The following is a 23554-nucleotide window of genomic DNA, read 5'->3' on the forward strand; positions in this document are numbered from 1 at the left end:
TGAAATATGAATTGATATGGAAATAATTGCTAATTGCTTTCCTTTTGAGGGAAAGGCTAGATCTAAAGTAAAAATGATTGTAAATAAAATATACCTTGACAAAGTTGTGTTTGATCCTCATGCAAGGGTTTCAGGGTTATCTTGTAGAATGGCTTAAAAGAAGATTGATCATGGATGTCATCTTGAATGCATAACTTGACTAGTTCTACTCCAATGCTTGATGAATGACTGATTGCTTTCTCACATGAATTTTATAGAGTTTAATTAAGCTCTTGATTAAGGGTAGGTTTCAAATGAGAGGGGTAGACCTCCTTTTATACTCATCTACTTGAAAATTGAGTGGGTCATCACGAGATTAGATTTCCCTCATTTGAGATTACTATTTTGGGGACCCAAAATGGTCCCTAATTGAGAGGACCAAAGTGTTGGGTGCCCCAATGCATTGGTCCTAAGTTAAGCCTAGGGATCCCAATGCCTTGGTCCTATCAATCAGGACTCAAGTTTTGAGGAAAGTTAGGGAAGGTGATGAAAAGATAGGATTCCAAGTGGTGTGAGCGAAATCAGAATAGGCATTAGGCATCGAAAGTCAAAGCACCAAGGTGAGGTCTAAATGAGGATAAAATTTTACATGCAAATTCAATTTACAATGCTACATTTAGCGCTCACTTTAGTGGGAGTATGAGGATAAGCATACTCATGGTAAAGTACATAGTCACATTGCAAAAATTTCACCAAAATATCAAAGAGATAAGATACACCAAGTCCCTGGGGACTTTAGGATCTTACTAATCTAGTATCAAGATAAAAAGGACAACACATGAAAGGAAAAGAGAGAGAGAGATCATGATTGCACTGGCTTAGTAAGATTTACTTACTATGAGTCATAAAAAAGAAAAATACCAAATTACAAAGAAAAAGGCTTAGCTTGCAAAGTAACTTGAGTTTAAAAAACATGTCATAGTGTGTGCAATAAGTGTAACATTGAGTGGAGTATATACCCTGATATTAAAAGGATTGCATACACCTTATCAAGAGCAATTGTTTTAAGATAGAATGCATCCAAAAAGACAACCATGTTACCACAATGAGATGTCCCTGAGAAAGGACAAATCAAATGATAATGGTCACAAAACATATAAGGAAAAGTACACAAGGGATCCACTAACTCTGGGGTTAGTATGCTCTTATGATAAATAATGTATATCAAGAGTATTTGTATTGAATTTATGTTATCCCCCAAAGGTATTGGAACTACGAACACAATGGAAAAATTGAACAAGTATCTTTTTGAGTCAACATGGAAGAGACCAAAAAGAGATCTCAATGCTTTGCATTGTCCACAAGTAGACAACACAAGGCACATCATATAGAAGAGTTAAGATACAAATAGAAGAATTCCACAATAGATTCAACCTCTTTATGTCCTTGCACCAACAAAGTAACAAGGTTCATCCAAAGAGAATATAACATAACAAAAAACCATGTCGACAAAGACATCACAGAGGAAGCACATTAGGAACAATCAGACACACAAAAGAGAATCTATAACACAAATGAAGCTAGTCAATAAAATCATCTGCCTCCCAATATTTATTAATATCATCTAGGTATGGGGGAAAAGATACAAGAGGAGCCTCTTTGGGCACAATATATGCATCTACTGCAAGTTCCAAACAAGGACCATGCTCTAATGATGAGTCACATTGTTTGTCACTTGGAGCTAGGGTTAATGCTTTGGAAAAATGTGAAAATTCTTGATTAATCTCAACAAGATCATTCATATCATCAAAACCATTAGAATCAACATTTTTATCATTAACAACACCATCATCATCCATATCATCATCTATATTAATAAAAATAGGATCTCTAATATGAAAAAAAATTGAACCATTATTTTTCTTAAGCATTTTTAATTTAGGCGATTTGATGTGAAATTCCTCCCTAGGATTAGATGAAGGTTGGACAAATGGGACCAAGTCAAAATTTGGTGACCTTTTAGGGAGGAAGTGGTTTGGGAAGCAAGATCACAAGCCTTATCACAAAGTCTTCATCAACATTCTCGTGCACAATGATTCCTTTTAGTTTTAATTGAGACTTGTGAAGGTTTGTGTTCGATGGACATAGGCTTATTTTCTTCCCTTATATGGGGAGGAATAAAATAAACCCCAATAGGTTAAGGGAGACTATATTTCATGTTCTTTCCTTTATAAGAAAGAGGAGGCAATAGTGAGGCATATATAGGAGGAATATAAGGAGTAGGAATAATACCAGGTCCATTATGAGGAGGAAGGATATCTATTGGTGTAGGGTCTCTATATTTATTCAAGGACATGATCATATCATTTTTCCATTTCTAATAAGATAAGAAAAGGATCTCATTCTAAGGCTTAAGAGGCTTAGGTTGTTTATGCCAATATTAATCTAAAGTGTTATTACCACACTTATTCCTGAGTTGATAGAGGCTATGAATTTTAAACATTAATGAATTCTAGAAGGGAAAATCATGGAAGAGAACCAAGAATGTCCCAATTTCACACAAAATTGCTCTAATGTAGGAATAATAGCAAAGGTGACATATAAGCACGTAGTACCAACCTCAATGGTAAGAGTAATAGAATCAATAGTAGGAAAAGAGAAACCATAATAAACCTTAACCATGACAAAATTTTATCATATGTTACTTGATACAATTATAAAATATAAAGATTCTTTAGTAATCAAATTCACCATACACACTAGATCAATAAGAACCCCTCATGAGAGTTTTTCTTTTATCTTCACAATGATATATAATGGGTCATTAGGTGCAACAATAGTCTCACTAGGATCAAAAGTAATGCATGTATTTTGAAGGTGTGGGTTTTCCAACAAGATTCACAATATTATTAGATTCCATACCAAGGTCATTAGGAGAAAAATCAAGAGACTCTGACTCAACAACATTGGTAGAATGAGAAGGAAATGGATTGGTAAAGATTTGTAGGTTTTGATAGGAGGAGCTATAGATTTATTCCCTTTGTCATTGAACTCAACTACATATATAGTATTGTTATCAATGAATTCTTTGATCTTATTTCTCATCTTGTAACACTTATCAGTATCATGGCCAAGCTGATGGTGATATTGACAAAAAGCTTTAGGATCATGGTATGGTGGAAATGGTTTGGAAGTATCAATTGTCTTGATGTGGGGAAGTTGCAATACATTAACATTCATTAACATCAACATTATACTATGCAAAGACTCAGAAGGAGGAGTTCATTCTTTTCTAAATTATTTGGATAAAGGAGCCTCACTTGATGTCACGGCTTCCACTTGAGTGTTGATTTTGTCATTTATGTTGATGAATCCTTTGTTGGGTTTGAACTTCATAAACAATTATTGAGTACTCTTACTCTTATCAACTAGATCCAGTGAAGAGGATTATTCAAATTGAATCACTTGAAGCTAATAATTATGAATCACTGCACACAATTGTGTAAAAGGAAGTAAACTCAAAAAATAGAAACTTATCTCTAATGTAAATTATGATAATGAAAATTAGTAATGAAAATTCTTTAAAAATCATGATAAGGCACTTGATAAGAAATGTGAGAATCCAAATGTTTATATATACCAATAAAATTAATCACTTTTTCTTTATCTTCTTGCTTACAATGAATAAAATCATTCAAAATAATATTAGGACCAATGTTATTTTGAAATTGTTGAAAATAGGTAATTGAATATGGAGACAAAACAATACCATTGCAAGGCTTTATCTCTAAAAGTTCTAATAAACAATTTATCCATGTCTTTGGTCATGAAAAAAATCACTACACAAAGTTTGAAATGTCTTCACATGAGTCAAGGGGTCACTTTTTCTATTATATAACTCTAATTGAGGGACTTCCATATGTTTAGGGAGAATTGCACAGACAATGTCATCAGATAGTGAGATCACTACATCAAATGTGGGAACATTGAACTTGGATTGAGTTATGCAATCCAACTGATGTTGTGATAATGTAACAGTTTGAGCTAGTTTATTGATGGTTGCTTTGGTGGATGGATTGAAATTGGACATATTTAATTGTAATGGAGGAATAACATCGGTGTATGTATGTGGAGGTTGAGAATAAGGAGGTGGAACACTGAGGTATGATGGTATGGCAGATGGTTGTGGAACAAATGGAAAACTCATGGAAGTAGGTATGTAATAATATTCATTAACAGGATTTGCACCATGACTAATATGTGTGGGATTAACATTTTGTGTGGAAGTAGCCATGATAGAAGATGTAAATATAGGCACACTAGGCAAGAATGTAGGAATATGAATCAAATGGTTAAATTGAATAGTAGGTTGAGAGTAACCAAGGACTTCATCACAAATATTGATTGGATTAATATTAATACCAATAATATGAGCAAGGCCATGCAAAACATCCACACCTACTTTATCACTTTGCACCATTCTTTTTTATCCTTCAATCAAGGGGATTGCCTCATTTTTTCGGGTATTGTTGACATCCATTGTTGAAGATTTTCAAATTTATTGTCAATCTTCTCCAATTAGTCAATAGTAACCCTAGTTAGTGATTCATCCACATCATGAGAAGCATGAAGATAATGGGGATACATGATTTCAATTGTTGGATTAGAGGAAATACCAATATTCTTATGGAATGAGTTATCCAACTGAGGCTTCATATCCTTATTGTTTAAACCTTGGGAAGCCTTAACCCTATAACTTGTCATTGGAAAATTGTATGTAGGACTAATGGTAACAAAAATCATAGACAAAGGAAGGAAAGTTGGATGCAAAAATTGAAAACTATGCCTTATGTTTTCTCCTCATGTAAGTGTTTTAGTGTTGTCTTCTAGAATTCCTTCAAAGAAGATTGATCATGGATGCCATCTTGAATGCATAACTTGACTTCAATTTTGCTCTAATGCTTAATGAGTGATTGATTGCTTGCTCACTTGTATTTTCTAGAGTTTAATTGGGATCTTGATTGAGGTTAGGTTTCAAATGAGAGGGGTAGACCTTATTTTATACTTTACTACCCAAAAATTAATTAAACTTTCAGAGTAGGCCAGCATGGGATCAAATTTCCTTCTCATTTGAGATGACCATTGTGGGGACCTAAAATGGGCCCTAATTGAGAGGACCAAGGCATTAGGTACATTGGTCTTGTCAATTAGGACTCAAGTATTGAGGAAAGGTAGGGAAGGTGATGAAAAAGAAAGATTCCAGGTGGTGTGAGAAGAATAAATATAGGAATTGAGCATCGAAAGCCAAAGAACCAAGGTGAGGTCTAGTTGAGGACAAAATTGTATGCGGATACAATTTATGACACTACACCAATCAACCCAAAAAAAATCTCCATTGCAAGTTACATAATATGGATCTACACACACCATGGTGAGACCTAAAACACTAACTAGACTTATTATCCAAAGAAAACTTAGACCAAAGGAATCCAATCCAAGTAGGATACATCACCATAGTCAACCGAAAACTAGACCAACCAACAATACAAAAATCAGAGCATCATAACTCCACTTTCCAGTCAAATAATCACCAAAAAATTGAATTAGAACACTACACAAACCACATAAATATGTCCTCCAAACTGCATCACTTGAATCCACATATTCGTAAGCCATTAGGCATTCTTCAAATCTATTCTGAGAGACATCCTTACTATTAGAAACAACAACCAATTTTGCCACCTGAGAAATAAAGGACCTACAAATCTAATAGTGCAATATACACTAAACATAGACATTATATCTAGAATAATAACACATAATCTTCACATACCAGAAGATTACAAGGCATTATTCCACAGGGCCATTATAAACTAGGTACATTCAATAATACCTCTTATTCAACAACGTTATTGGTACATTCAAAATATAGTAGAAAAGAATACTTGTAAGTTTTACCACTAGGTGAAATACAAATTACACACTAGCTCCAAATCCTTCTCTATAAAAAGAACCATCAAAATATGTCTGCCACAACCCTTTATGGTCCTTTTCCACCCTGTTGGTTCCCAAATCAACAAATTGTAAAACCCTAAGAATGTGCTAGGTTCTATGATTAGGCTCAGCAATTGACTTGGCCAATGAACAAGAATCTTCTAAAAGAAGATATCTCTTGCTCTTTAGGCTCTACAAAACCTCGGCGAGTATACCTTAAATATTGTTGATTTGAGATTTTATTTAAAATCTTACTTCAGATCCACTTAGTATGGCACACATACTTGAAGTGAATGCTTAATGCTTTATTACTCCTACTCATATTCTATCTTCTCAAATAAATAAAGAAAAATGAACTCTTCTATGAAAATTATTTTATATTGTTAGGTCCCTGAGGCAACTGAGATGGGGGGGGGTGAATCAGTTGTCAAATAAATTCAAACCAAAACTACTTAACCAACTTAATGCTTAATACTGGTAAACTAGTTTAATAAGCTGATAGATAGTTTTAACAGTTAATTGCTATACCGGTAAGGATTAGTGCATGAAACATAAAGACAAAGTCATCCATAAGACATAACACCAATATTTGTACGTGGAAACCCTGTAAGGGGAAAAACCATGGTGGGAAACCTTACCCACAATCAGATGATACTACTACAGATAGTAAGTGTACATAAATGGGTCCTACACATGCAAAAAGGCCAAGCGCCTAGAGCTCACTACTCAATCACAAAATGGGAGTCACACTAACTATAGTTGGATGGTTAAATCCAATAAGAATGTACTGCACAAAATAACATCTTCATATGCTAGATTCAGTACTGGTGTAGTTCTAATTGTCTTCACAAAAACCCTCCTTCAATCTTCAAATGATGTCTGTGTATATAGCTTTGCTTATTCTCTCATATACCTTCACACAATCCTTTTTTGCATTCCACATTTGATCTTACAAATAAGATCTTACATTTATACCATAACCTAAGACCAATTTTAGTAGGTCGGCTCTACAAGATATTACAATAAAAACATTTTACAAATAATACAATATCCGATGCAATAACCGATTCAACATGTCAGCTTAGTGCATTTAAAAAATTTATTTTCATCTCCTTAGCATGTCATGCTAATTTGGAAAAGATAAACTTGCCAGGGTAACCTGGACCTATTTGCCAGTAACAACAAATATGCAAATGCTAATGTACCAATAAACAAAAATCCAAAACAAAGTGTGCACATGATGTCTTTGACATAAACAAGTGTTTTCCATATTATTCCAAGTGTCGGTGATCATTATATCTTGTTGATGTACCAGATACCGGTGATTGTGCATGCGTCACTTGCTTGTCAGTGAATGTTGTTGATTCTCCAAAGTGCCAGAGTTGATAAGTGTTTAGTAGGTGTTGACATCAATGACAAAACCATACCAAAATACCAACAATCTCCCCCTTTGGCATTGAAGGCAACACAAGATGGAAAAACCATCAAAGTGCCAAAACAGAAATGCCAAATGCCAAAAACCAACAATCTCCAAAAAGGGATCATAACCAGAAATCAAAATATAGATACAAAGAGTAATAATCTCTCCCAAACAACAATCTCTGCCCCTAGAAGCAACATGTGTTTTCCTTGTGTTTTTCCATACCAATCTCTCCCCCTTTTACATCAATTGCCAAAGTTCTTACCAAAAACATCTTACCAAGCCAAGTTCATATACAAAATACCAATCAATTTAGTATACCAACTACTCCCCCTGAGAAGTAGCTTCCCATCAAAGTTGGAATAAAAAATCTATTTGTTAATTTTGTCGGTTGATGACAATAATCAACTTCCTAAGTCTCTACCGGTGGGGGTATGACCCCAAGCTGATCTCTGAGATATTCAGAGGTCTCCTTAGGCAGAGGTTTAGTAAAGATATCTGCAATTTTCTCTTTAGTATTCACATAAACTAGTTTTATTTCTTTTGCTTCAACATTTTTCCTTAGAAAATTCAGTTTGATAGAAACGTGTTTGGGTTTAGAATGTAATACCCGATTCTTAGATATATCAATTGCTGCAGTGTTATCACAATAGATAGTAATAGGTTCCTTACATTTTACCTTTATGTATTTCAACATTTTCTTAAGCCATAGTACCTATGTATAGTTAGTTGCTGCTGTAACATATTCTGATTCTGCTGTTGATAAAGATGTACAACTTTGTTTCTTACTGAACCAAGAAACTAGTCTGTTTCCAAGAAAGAATGCTCCACCAGTGGTCCTTTTTCTATCATCCACATCTCCTACCCAATTTGCATCTGTGTAGGCACATAATTCAAACTTTTCATCTCTAGGATACCATAATCCAAGATTATAGTGCTTTGTAAGTACCAGAAAATCCTTTTTACTGCTGATTCATGATTTTCTCTAGGATTACTTTGAAATTTTGAAATAATACATACTGCATTCATAATATCAGGTCTGGTTTGTGTCAAATACAGTAAACCTCCTATCATAGATTTTTATCTAGTTGGATTAACAAGTGTAGATTCATCCCTTAGTGATAATTTGTCATTTGTTGTCATAGGTGTTCTTACTGGTTTAGATTTCTCCATCCCAAATTTCTTTAGTAACTCTTTTAAGTACTTGGATTGACTCAAGAATATACCTTTATCAGTTTGTGAAATCTGCAATCCTAAAAAGAATTTTATTTCTCCAATCATAGACATTTCAAATTCTTGCTGCATTTTAATAGAAAATTCTTTACATTATCCATCTTCTCCTCCAAGGATTATATCATCAACAAATAATTCTATAATCAAGATGTCATCATTAGTCACTTTATAATATAAATTGTTTTCTGAATTACCTTTAGAAAAACCAATCTTCAAAAGATACTTATCTAATCTTACATACCAAGCTCTTGGAGCTTGTTTTAATCCATACAAAGATTTTCTTAACCTATAAACCATATCTTTGTTATCTGTCAAAGAAAATCCATCAGATTGTTCAACGTACACTTCTTCTTCAAGATCTCCATTCAAAAATGCACATTTAATATCCATTTGATATACTTTGTAGTTCTTATGTGCTGCAAAAGCCAAAAATAATCGGACTACCTCTATTCTATCTACCGGTGCAAAGGTTTCATTGTAATCAATTCCTTCTTTCTGAGACTATCTATTACACAATAGTCTTGCTTTATTTCTGAAAACCTTACCATCTTCATTAAGTTTGTTTCTGAATACCCATTTGGTTCCAATTCCATTTTTGTCTTTAGGTCAGGGAACTAATGTCCAAGTGTTATTTTTCTCAATTTCTTCTAATTCTTCCTCCATAGCTTTAATCCAAAATTTATCTTCACATGCCTCATTAACTGATGATGGTTCAATTTGAGAAATGAGACATACCTCTTCATTTTCCAATCTTCCTCTTGTCATAACTCCTTTAAACTTGTTTCCAATTATCTGATCTTCAGAATGATTCAATCTTACATACCGGGGTGTCTTTGTTTGTTGTTGTTCCTCAGTTACTGTGGAACCCTCAAATGATACTGGGGTATCTAGATCTTCATTCTATACCAGTGGATTTAGAGTAGGTTCATTTGTCAAAATTTCTATTTCCAGTTCAGAGTCTATATACCTTGAAGTTCCTCTAAATTGTTCATCAATCTTTACATTTGTACTTTCAACAATTTTCTGTAGTCTTTCGTTAAAACATCTATATGCCTTTCTCTTAGATGAGTAACCAAGAAATATTCCTTCATCACTTCTAGGATCAAATTTGCCAATATACTCATCTCTTCTGATATAACATTTATTTCCAAAGATTATGAAATATTTTAGAGTAGGAAAAATACCAAACCATAGTTCATGAGGGGTCTTACCGGTTTCACCTTTGATGTGAACTTTGTTGAATGTATAGACCACTATACTGACTGCCTCTCTCCAATATACATGTGGTAGGTTTGCTTCTAATAACATACTTCTTGCTGCATCCAAGATAGTTCTGTTTTTCCTTTCAACAACTCCTTTCTGCCGTGGTGTCTGAGGTGATGATAGTTGTCTTCTAATTCCATTTACTTTACATAATGTATTAAACTCCTTAGATGTAAATTCTCCTCCTTGATCTGATCTTAGACATTTGATTTTCTTACTGGTTTCATTTTCCACCATTACTTTGAACAGTTTGAACTTTCCCAGTGCTTCTGATTTTTCTCTGAGAAAAGTAACCCAACACATTCTAGAATAGTCATCAATGATTAGCATGAAATATCTATCACCTTGTAAGCTTTTAGTTCTAGCTGGACCACATAAATCAGTGTGAATTAAATCAAGAGCATTATTGGATTTTTCTAGAATACTTTTGAAACTAGCTCTAACTTGTTTTCCAAAATGACATTCCTTACATACTGTATTCTGAGGTTTGACAATTTTAGGTAAATCTCTAACTGCCTTAGTAGTACTGATTTTCACCATGCAATCAAAGTTTACATGACAGAGTCTCTTATGCGATAACCAACTTTCATCAATATGTGCAATTAAGCATGTCCTTTCACTATTATTTAAATGAAAGATATTACCTCTAGTTTGATTATCGGTTGCAATTTCCAAACCAGTTCTATTCATGATTTTGCATTTTCCATTTTTGAATTGTAACTGAAATCCTTTCTCAACTAATTGACCAACACTCAAAAGATTATGCTTTAATCCTTCAACATAGTAAACATTGTCAGTGTTATGCTTACCATCAAGAGATATTGTACCCTTACCTTTGATTAAACAAGCTTTGTCATCTCCAAATCTCACTAAGCCTCCATTGTATTCTTGAAAGTTCAAGAATTTACCTTTGTCTCCTGTCATATGATGTGAGCATCCTGAATCAATGATCCTTTCATCCTTTACTTCAACTTTAGCTACCAAGGCCTATAATACCAGTTGAGTAGTAGGTGTCGGTTGATCTTCTGTTATAGTAACAAAAACCCATCCATTGTCTGTCAGATCCTCATCAGAATCATCAGTCACACCTTCATCAGCAATGTAACAAGATTTGTCTTTATTCTTCTTAAATCTGTATCTCTGATATTTAGGGTTAGGCTTGTATGTTCTTCTAGCTTCTTCTCTTAGTCTAGCATGTCTATCAGGGCATCTTGAAGCCATATGACCAATTTTATTGTAGTTAAAGCATTTAAAGGGTGCTTTACCTTCATACTTACTTCCAACTGGACCTTTAGGCATTTTTCTTGCAAATAGTGCTTCAAGTTCTTCAAGCTCTTCATTTTCTTTCCTACTTTCTTCAAGTTCTCTTGCATAAAAGGCTTTCCAATCAGATTTGTCAAATGATGGAGCAGATGATGTTGATGCTTTAAAGGCCAAATCTGTCTTTATAGTAGCAACAGGACCAAATTCTTCAATTTCAAAACTTGAAAGTTTCCCAATCAATGTATCATTAGTTACTAATGTATTAGGCATTGTTCTTAACTCATTTATAGCAGTGACTTTCATTTTATATACCAGTGGAAATCCTCTTTAAACTTTTGAAACAATTTCATCCTCACTTAAGGTTCCTCCACAACATATAATACCCAAAACAATCTCATTTACTCTTTCCATAAAAGCAGAAATCCTTTCATCTTCTTCCATTTTCAGATGTTCATACCTGACCCTGAAGCTTTCAAGTTTTGCAATTTTTACTATGGAATCTCCTTCATTCAATGTTTCCAAATGATCCCAAATAGCTTTAGCAGTAGACCTATCTAATAGTCCCATGATTTGTTGATCTGATAATATGCTCAAAAGTGCTTGTCTTGCTTTGCAATCATTTTCCTCATCTTTAGTCAAGTTGGGTGGAGTGGGCTGACTCTGAGTAGGATCAGTATAACCATTCTTTGTAACATCCTAGATGTCCTTTCCAATGCAATTTAGATGTTTCTCCATTCTGATCTTCCATATGCCATAGTTGGTTCCATCAAGTTTAGGACTGTCCTTCCTGAAATAGTTAGTAGACATTGGATCTCCTTAGGTTGTTAAACTTCTACAAAAGAGGACTAAGCTCTGATACCAATTGTTAGGTCCCAGAGGCAACTGAGAGGGGGGGTGAATCAATTATCAAATAAAGTCAAACCAAAACTACTTAACCAACTTAATGCTTAATACCAGTAAACTAGTTTAATAAGTTGGTAGATAGTTTTAACAGTTAATTGCTATACCGGTAAGGATTAGTGCATGAAACCTAAAGACAAAGTCATCCATGACACAGAACACCAATATTTGTACGTGGAAACCCTGTAAGGGGAAAAACCATGGTGGGAAACCTTACTCACAATCAGATGATACTACTGCAGATAGTAAGTGTACACAAATGGGGTCTGCAGATGCAGAAAGGCCAAGCACTTAGAGCTCACTGCTCAATCACAAAATGGGAGTCACACTAAATATAGTTGGATGGTTAAATCCAATAAGAATGTACTACACAAAATAGCATCTTCATATGCTGGATTCAGTACCAGTGTAGTTCTGATTGTCTTCACAAAAACCCTCCTTCAATCTTCAAATGATGTTTGCGTGTATAGCTCTTCTTATTCTCACATATACCTTCACACAATCCTTTTTCGCATTCCACATTTGATCTTACAAATAAGATCTTACATTTATACCATACCCTAAGACCAATTTTAGTAGGTCGGCTCTACAAGATATTACAATAAAAACATTTTACAAATAATACAATATCCGATGCAATAACCAATTCAACATGTCAGCTTAATGCATTTACAACAATAATTAATCATCTCCTTAGCATGTCGTGCTGGTCTGGAAAAGATAAACCTACCAGTGTAACCTGGACCTATTTGCCGGTAACAACAAATATGCAATTGCTAATGTACCAATAAACAAAACTCCAAAACAAAGTGTCCACACAATGTCTTTGACATAACCAAGTGTTTTCCATATTATTCCAAGTGCTGGTGATCATTATATCTTGCCGGTGTACTAGATACTGGTGAGCGTGCATGAGTCACTTGCTTGTTGGTGAATGTTGTTGATTCTCCAAAGTGCCAAATTTGATAAGTGTTTAGTAGGTGTTGACATCAATGACAAAACCATACCAAAATATCAACATATATACTATTGACCAGTGCCTTCCTTAGGGTTATAGAGTTACACAATCCAGTTCTTGATAATTATTCAAGTTACTTGCCATATAAAAGTTTTTTATATCTTATATAAACACACAAGAATGTGATATTATCTGGTTCTTCTTTTTAATCCAGCTACTTCCTTCCAAACTGCTATAATTTAATCAAATGGAATTTAATTCTGCCTTACAGAACCCAATCAACTAATCACACAAAACATAGAAAGTTGCTTTGATAAATCAGAATTATCCTTGATACTTTGATTTAAATAGATAAGAAAGAAAATAGGTTGGAGACAACCACACAATATTCTATCATCCACAATCAAAAGAATAACTGAGCACATGAATCTAAGATTTTTGTATTATATTTCACCACAAAGAGAGAGTATAAGTTCTTTTCAAATCTTTTCTGCTATTTCCTTATATCTATCCTCTATGTTCTATCTAAAATCAATCTTGGTTTCTCCCTTTTATAACAAAATTTGGAGAAGCAACAAGCTTTAGACCATTACATCATAACCATTCATAACTATGCAACATAATTAATATAAGAAAACTTAATCAAAGTGTTTTAAAGAAGTGTCAATAACATGAAATGAAATAAAACATAACACATGATAACCCAATGAATATAATTAAGCCCTTTTGTCATCATAATGCAAGTAGCAATCTGTGGCTAGTGGGATGGGCAAGGTTCTACTTTTAACAAAGGTTTCATTCATATTCATCGGTGGTCTTCTAGCATTCTAATCTTCTGAAGCTTTCAAATAATTAGTATCCCATTGATATACCTTGTAGTCACTTGGCCATTTGTAATTTTGCACAATAGGTACATTCATAAGACAATCCTTCCACTTTTTATCTACCATAATCCAATATCCAAGGTGATAATTATATCCAAGAATAAGCTGAAAACCTAGACACTCATATCCTTCTCTTCTTTCATGTGGGAAATAATCTTGGGACCATTTGAGAAAATTTGCTCTTGCAATCATTGAAGTCTCTGATATTTTTGTCCCTATCTAATATGACTGGTATAGTCCAATTCTAGAATGTCTGAAAAGAATATATCGTATCCCCCACCTTTTGTTCTTCACCCTAAATATATTGAGTCTCTTCAATGATCCTTGCTATTATCCTTTTGGTTGCTTTTATTGCTTAAGGAGAATTCGAGTCTCTTTGTGTAACCTTACACAAAGTGATCAAAGTCTAGTGGGTTGGTTGCAATCTCTTCAACAAAGCTTCCAATTTGGGCTTGTTTTATGTGAATGCGTCTATCATCTTTAATAGAGACTCATAAATTTAATAGACATCTTCCAATTTCTCAATTACAAGATTTACCCTATGGGCTAGTATTTTCTCAAAAGTACCATACATTTGTTCTAGCATTCTCTACAGAGCTTCTTCGTTGACTGCCCTCAAGTCCTGAATCTCTATCTCATATTTTATATTCTCTTCCTCCCATCCCTGGCTATCTCTAGTACTGCTTATTGGCTTGGGGGGAGCATGCTTATGCAAGACTATGGCTTTACTCTATCTGTCAGTTTGTCCCTTTTCTTTTTCCTTCCACATAGTGTTTTCAATATACAACCTATTAAATTCATCATTCATTTCTTTGTGACCCTATTCAAGCTCAATTATTTTTTCCTCCATGTGCTTTACAACATCTCTTGTAAATATGGTAGAGTGCATAGTCAATCTAGCCACCTCCAATGGGGAGGTATCTTCTATAGTTTTCATAATTTCTACTCCTTTTGTTTCCTTCACCAAATCTACTAGTTTAGGTTTATTGGTTCTTTTTAAGTTCACCCATGCACCTAGTATTTCAATTTTGGGATTATATCCTATACCACTTACCCCTTCATCAGAATCAAGCTCTGCAACTAGCATAGGATCCTCTTGTTATCTCACTTGATCTAGTAGGAACATTTTTTTTTAATATCATTCCCAGAATAATCAACATATTATGCTTCATAACCACTTCTCCTTCTTCTGCTAGAGTAACACATCATCAAATTTAATCTCCTTGAAGGTTTGAGCAATAAATTCCTTATGCTTAGATTCATCCACACCCATGAGGTTCATCTATATTCTCTTCTCAAATTCCTTCATTTTTATTTTCAGCCAAAAATCTTTAAACTCAGGAGTATGAATGAATTCATCATCCTCTAAGAATCTCATTGACATGGCCTCTCTCTCATCCATATGGTTCACAATCTCTTCTCCTTATTCCTTTTGATCTTCATAGCCATGGGTTTCCTCCTCATATTTTAATGGGGCCATTTGTGATTGATTTGCCTCTTCATCACCCCTTAAGGCTCTCAATGCACTGATAGCCTCATCAGTGTCACCTTCTCCTTCTGATTTTGCATAAGGTACAAGAGGGTCTGGATCATCCACTTTTTGTTTTTTAGTCAAAGGAGGAGTAGGAGAAGCCTGCTATATAGATTCATCATCAGATACATCTGGATAACAAACCCTTGGGTTTTCTCTATAATTGTGGCCTTTTCTAGTGGTGCTCCACCACTTGTTGATTTTCCATAAATCCTTTCAAAGTTTTCTAAACACAAGTCAATTCTTTTCAGTTCATCAACTTCTTCACTATAAAATCCAAGGAAGCTAGGGTCCCTTTTCTTCTTTTCTTCTTCCAATTTCATTATAATATGCCATTTTTTACTTCTTTGCACAATTTCTCCAAATGATATACAATTCCAAATCAGATCTTCTTCTATCAACACTTTGTGTGAAACTACTTTAACAACAGAACCAATATGATTTTTAGGGTCAAATACTCTTTCTTTTCTTGATTTCAAAGAGTAGTTAGTCTTCAAATAACCTTGCAACATTTCTAACATATTTTCTCCAATATAAAATCTTTCCCAAGTGGTGACATGGGGCAAGAATGTCCCCTTCTTTTCTCAATTACTTCCTTTTCTCAATTTGCCACATAAATTTCAAAAATGCAAGCCTATCTGATACAAATAAAGGTAGCAAATAAGGAGTCTGAGGGAACCCACATACTCTAATAATGGCATGCTCTCCCATGTAGAACCAATCAAAAAATTTATGGGTATGACTCTTTTTCAAGATCAAGGGCCAATGGTCTTAATAGTTTTCTTATATCTGGTGTCAGTCTCCCTACCTGATGGTTGAGAAAACTAAAAATTGGAATCACAAATGAATCATGGAAAATTTTATAGTCACAACACCTACACATAAATAGCACCACAACTGTATAGGGAGCCTATTTCTATTCTCATCGATCATTCCCAATTTGAGTCATTGGATGAAAGCTTGTGTGTTTTGATATAGAAATAAACAACATAATAATAAGGAATAGTGGTGGAATTATTATAGCCATGTACATCAATGGAAATAACATGGTTACTCTAGCATCTTCCCCCAATATTTGCCATAAATAAAAATATGTCCTTTGAAAATACACAAGAAAATAACTCATAGGGAAGGGCTCGCTACTTGTAATTACCAAGGGTTTATTATTTATGCCCCTTCTCCTATAATTTGGGAGTTCATATTTCCTAAATATCTTATGTAATCTATCATAATCCATCTAAAATTACTCTAGGTCTACCCTAGTCAAATCTAGTTTATTCAACATAAAACATTCCACAATGGCTGATTTTGTGATCATTAGCAAGGGGTTCCCATTAGGCTTTCTCACAGTTCTGGTTACTGGGTGGTAGTTGAAGAAACATGATAGGTCACTAAGAGGGGGGTGTATTAGTGATATTAAAAAACTTGAAACTTTCTAAAAGATTAAATCTCTAAAAACCAAGACCAAGCAATTCATTAACAAAGACATTGAAGCAAATTTCACACATTCATAAGAAGCAATCTCATAACACAAGGTCTACAAGGAAAACCCACTATGGGGAAAAACCTCAATGAGAATAGTTGCTAGAGTATACTACTCCAACCCAACCTCAAAATGAAAAATTGATTAGAATATTTATGGGCACCAACCCAATGGAGCACCAACCCCTAAAGTTTATGGGCACCTACTCAAGGAGCACCTACCCCTTCTTTGAGCACTTACTCAGAGAAATACAATGACTAAAATTTAAATTTAAAACAATGAGACACCTTACAAATGAGTTTTGTAACCCTTACAACTTATGATATGCACTCACTGCTGCTCTAAAATGATGTTCACTTTGATGTATCTTTTCTACACTTGAGTCTTCTGAATACTCACTATCTCTGAATCTACACACTTGAATCTATGGTCTTCTCTCTCACTTATTAGAACTCACTAATTTTTTATACAACAACCTCTTATCTTCAAGATGCATTCACTTTTTGTTCTATAATACACTTTTCTTCTCTACAACTCTCTAGTTTCAACACTCTTTCTTCTCAAAATGGCCACCCTTCTATATATTTCACAAACCTATTCCACTCTCTCTTTTTCCCTCACAACTTTGCACTCACTTCACTTTTCCTCACTTCCCACCATGTATTTTTTAACTCAATCATATCTTATTAAAGTCTACTCCATTCACCTCTATTCATACATGATTTCCCTCCAAAACTAAAATTAAAAAATATCTTATTTGAGTTTTTGAGAGATAAGTCTGCTGCAAGATTTGATCTTTTGTACATAGATAGCCACCAACAATAAATGAGATCTCTTGAAATTCTTATGAAATTAAACTATATCTCTGGGTATGGATACTATATTTAGTAATCCTTGGTCTGCTATACCTTTGCGAGCTTCTCAATGATCTGCAAATTAAATGCTCTTCCATTCCTTTTTGAACTACTCTAATTGGATGGAAAACAACTGCAATTATATTCTCCGTCTTAGCAAGCAACAAATTCTGCATCTCTGATTTTATTTTTATTCTTTCTAAATGTTCCATGTCATCAAAATCTTTGTCTTTGTCTTCTAGTCAACCTTCATAAAATGCCCATGTAGACCATTTGCATATCAAGTTGCAACCATGTCATCAAAATCCTCTTATTCGGTCGAAAAATGGACATGGGGTTTTATCGAAAAGACAAAGAAAAGTCACAACAAATGAAAACCCTTTATCACTATAACTACAAAGGGTCGCTGAATAGTCTTTGGTGTCTTGTCAAAGAGTGCAAGTCTCACCAAAGAGACAAATTGTGTTGGCAAGAATCCTAGGTTATCACACTGAAGAAAGAGGCTTTATCATCATGAGCCATCCAAGTCATACCAAAATTACCTTTTGCTGAGTCTCCAAGGGGTCGGCAATGAGTGGATTAAGTCTTGCTAAAGAGCCAAGCTATGTCAAAAAGAAAAGATGTCGGGAGGACATCTTCGTTGTCACACCAACACAGATACCTCTTTGGCAACACTGTGAGATTGTCACACCAAAAAGAAATGGTTTTGGTGTAACACAAGGGGGTGATCAAAGATAAAGTAAGTCTTACTAAAAGGCAAGGTCTTGTCGATAAGCCATTCAACCATGAGACCCACACAACTAGAAGAAGCAATCTGCGCCTGTCACAAGGCATCGCCAAGAACGAGGAGAAAGGGCCCATACAAAACCAACTTAGCCTAAGTAAACCAATGAGAATATACCACCTAGACATCCAAAGACACTCAAACAAAGTGGCCCCAACTATCAGAGATCGAACAAAAGTCATAACTAAGAACCAAATTACTTAAATTTTTTTAGTCAGACGCGATCACACGATATGAGACTTGACTAGGCACCACATGAATTTACAACACTAAATGTGGACCAATTAATGGCCACCAACAAGATGCAAGTAGACACATGGGCAAAGAGGGCCCACCATATCGGTGTAACTCATACCTATTGGCAAGAAAGAAAATGAGACTTTCTGAAAGACAATCTCTTGCCAAAAAGAAAGGCGGCCCACATGAACAACTCACTGCCGAAGTGGACCAATAGATGCAAGCCAACTAGATGCCAATGAGAACAAGGACGAAATGGACCTCACAGAGGAACCTATCACTTCCTTTTGTTGATGTGACAATACCACTGCTACTTTGAAAAGGGCATATAGACAAGATGTGGGGAATTCTACAAAGGCTAAAATGGGTCTTGCCAAACACAAAATCACATTGAAAAAGTATTTTGCCTCCACACAAACATCTCAATGCCAAGATGGACAAACAGACATTTCCCAGCTGAAAACTTGTAGATGTATGAGCAAAGTGGGCCCGACAAAGTGGTGGGGACACATTGAACACAAAGGGGCATGTCGAAAGTAGAGAATTCAAGTCACACCAAAAATGGGCATGTCACTAGGACTTAAGGAATATGTGTAGGGAAAAACTTCTTTCCAAACCACTATGTCACACCAACAAGAGATGTATGTTGCCAAGATCAAACCATATCACACTGAAAAAGAGGTATGTTGTTAAGAAGAGATGTATGCCACACCAAAAAGAGTGACATATCGTTATAACTTAAAAGAGTTGATGTAAGGCAAAGAGATCTTGCCGATAAGCCATGTCTCATCGACATAGATACATGTTGATGAGACAAAAATGTTGTCTCATCAAAAATTGCATAACCAAGGGATTTTTAGCATTTCTAAACCTACAACTTGTAGAGATCAATTTAGATGGGTCAACCACACTGAGAGGAAAATATGGAGCATGATGCCAACCCTCCATGACAAGAATTCAACCCTTTTTCACATCTGTAAGTAATCTTTTGTGTATATACAATTGATCTGATTTCACACATTATCACCTCTGCAACTCATTATTCCTACATCTCATCTAAGATCTATTTCAACATCTCATGTGCAATCTATTTCAGCATCTCATCTGTGATCTATTTCAGCATATCATCTCTTCTCCCTTGGTTGACATCAATGACAACAAATGCCAACAGTAGTGGTCTACCAAGATCTGAATTAATTCAACATCGATGAAGACATTGAGTACTACTAGTTTTGCAATATCAAAGGTCTAGGGGTTTGATACATGGACCTTCTCATCTCTATTTTTATAAAAAAATACTAGAATAATTCCCTCCAAGCTATCAAAATTATGGCATCCCTACAACCCTCTAGCTTATCTCTAAACATTTTTTTTGCTCTAGTATCTATTGAGCCAGGTAATGCATCTAGTAGTAATATTTACATTGGCCTCTTAGCTGGGTTTTTCGGAGCTTTTGCCCCCTTTTGAACTTTCACCTTCTTCTTTCTTCCTAGGTATTTTTTTATTTTACACTTCCTACTAGAGATTCAACTGAACTCTATAAAATTTTTGCAGCTTGAGAAGCAATAGGTACTTACTTGTGACTATCGCAAATAAATTTGGTTCTTTTATCCTCATCGCAAAACTTCCTCCATGTAATCCTTCAACTTGGAATGAAGAAATTCAAGCAGAAAAAAATGATTATTAAAAAAGTTTCTTGAGGTCTTTTTTGCATTTAATTCACTTGTGCCATTAACAACTTCGCCACATCTTGAAAATCTTGATATATGACAATGCTGATGTCATTTTTCAACTTGCCTTGGCTCACCTTCTTTGTCGTATCACAAAATTTCCTTATTAATTTTGTTTTACTATTGCAAAATACTGACAACATTTATCACTATATCACAACACTCCTTTTCTCTTTATCTTAGCTCCTTGTGATATGACAATACCAATTTTGACTATTATTGCTACATTGCAACATGGTTTTTCATTATTTACATTCTCCTTGCAATATAGTGATAGTTCATTAAGTTATCACTAAATCAAATCCTTTTGGACCCCTTAGTAGCCTTCTTCAGTGAAATAGTGATAACACCTTATAAACTCTATCCCCTTTACTGCTATTTCACAGTTTGCTCAATATGATAGGATGTGGGACCCACAAAATAGTGATAACTTTACGAGCTATACTCCTCTTGTCACTATTTCATGAAATATCCAATTTAGTGGAACATGGGTTCCACAAAATGGTGATATCATAATACGATGTGTACCCTTAATTGTTGTTTCGCTAGTCACTTGATATAGTTAAATGTAAGTCTTATGAAATAGCGGTAACTTTTCATTTTGTATTTCCTTTGTCTCTATTTTGAGGTCTGCCTAGTATATCGGAATAACCATCCTATGAAATAGTGATAATTGATGATTTTTCTTTATGGTGGTCCCCATAAGATGATAAGTAGGCTTTGTAGGCAATTTTAGAGAAATGGAGTAGGTTATGAATATATTAGCTGATTTATAGGGTTTTTATTAAGGATATGATTTTTTGTATACTATCTATTTGTAGTTCAACATTTTATTTATATACAGGATTTTGGTATTTATGTTTTGGGAGTTTTAGGCTAGAAAACTCATTGAATTACTGATAAAAAGGAGGCTTGACTTGTGTACCCCATAATTCTTTGTCTATTTGATTTGGCAATATGGATAGTAGTGGGAAAATAATTTCCGGGATGTTATTAAATGCAAACTTTTGAAGGTTCCAACACACCTCATTAGTGATTAGGGACAAACCCACAATAGTGGGTTACACTGTTTTGCCAACTTTGACACTTCAATATTCATTTTTAGAGAATAAAAAATAAAAAAATAAAAATAAAAATCACATTCAGACACCTATTACTTCTTTACCGTAAGGAATTTGTAGACAATGTGAAATAGTGATTTGTGTCATTTTGTGTTTAGATTCTAAAAAAAATATTTGAAAATTTTTGGAATCAATTTTCTTCCATTTTTCTATCTCCCTCGAAAACTAGTTTTTTAGGAAAAAAAAAATTAAAGACTGATACTCACTTGGTCAGGCATAATTTTTTTCTAAAATAGATATGAACATGATTATTTCAAATTTAGTTTTGTAACATCCATATCTAATGTTTGCAATTGGTTTCATAATATTAACTTTAATATTTCATATCGTATTAGTTTTGAAGTCGAGTTAACTGTAATTTTGACATATGTCCATTTGGTCATTCATAACTTGTTGTGTATGTAACAAAATTTATTTTTTTTGTTGGAAAGAGGAATTCAATACTTAGCACGTAGATATTTTTCAGATTTTTTTTCACTTGTTTACTCCTTTTCCATTAGCGTTGAACTCAAAAGTTGATGTTTGGTGTGAAACCTATGTTCAATTAACCTTTTAAAAAAAATCTTAATAGACTCAATATATATTAAAATAATAATCAATGGAAAGCTTGCTTCGAGTACTACTATCAAGCATTTGGATTTGTCAAAATTCATCCATTTGAGCCCCCAATTTGAGGTTTGAAGGCAAAAAATTTGCAGAAACCAGGAGAGTTTCGGGTGGGGGTGGGGAGGATCTCTAGTAAGTGGGTTCAATAAAACATATGTTCTATCGAAAGGGGTTCTATCAAACCCCCCGGGGTTCGATCAAACCCATGTTCTATCAAATCCCTTTGAGATTTTTTTTTAAACGACCATGTTCTTTTTAAAATACCATTAAACAAGGGGGTTCGATCAAACCTAGGTTTGATTTCACCCCCTCTTTTAATAATTTTATATTAGATCAAATGTATTTAAAATAACACATTCGATCAAATCATTTTTTTGGTGTGATCTAACATAGCATTCGATCGAAAGTGATCAAAATTATGTTTTAGACAAATGAGCATAATCTCTTCATCCAAAAAAGTGTAACCCACTATTGTGGGTTCACCCTTAGATCACTACTTTGTAAGCAAGGTTCTACAGGTTCAACCCTAAAGTTTCTAACATCTATTTCAAAGAAATAAATCATCTCATTAGGGTCCATGTGTTGAATTATATTTGGTGATCTAGGCTCTTAGTTTAGCCTAACATCTTTCACATTCACAAGAATAGTGACATAAGTTAAATCCAATTGCACATTCTGCCTATAGTTCTGATTAATTAAAAAAATAGGTTTTTAGTACCTGAAACCTTTAACATAAGTTTTAAGAAAGGACACCAAAAGGATCAGAGCTTAAGAGCCACATACAAAAAGATTGGTAAACAAACTAGTGAACAGAAAGGACAACAAAACTAGCAACAACTAATAAACTGAGAAGGTGCTACACAAAAAATTTCTTCAACAAGTCCTCTGCCTTTGTCACCAGCTCATTGTAAGAAGCCCCGATAGCTTTAAGGTCTTCCAGATCCTTATTGGGTTTTTCATCCTTCTTTTTTCCTCTGGTGTGGGTTCTGGGGCCTTGAGCTTCCCCTGTTCCTTCTGTTTTCAGGTCAATGTCCAGGATTTCCTTTTCATCATCCAGCTTACTGATGAGAGTGTTGGTGTTGTTGGCTGAAATCTTCAGGATGCTAAGGCTCTTTTCAACAATGTTCTTTAGGCACTCCTCAATTTTACCAATTTTTCCAACAGTTTCCATGAGGGTGTGGTCGTTAGTGTCAGCAAGATTCTTTCTTTCCAGCAAACCCTTCTCAATTTTTTTGAACCTAGGGTTAAAAGCATCTCTTATGTCTTTATCTTTGGCGATGGTACTTTTTAGGTCCTCTATGAAGTTGGTCATGG

This window comes from Cryptomeria japonica, chromosome 6 (genome assembly GCF_030272615.1).
Source record: "Cryptomeria japonica chromosome 6, Sugi_1.0, whole genome shotgun sequence".
In the NCBI taxonomy this organism is placed as follows: domain Eukaryota; kingdom Viridiplantae; phylum Streptophyta; class Pinopsida; order Cupressales; family Cupressaceae; genus Cryptomeria; species Cryptomeria japonica.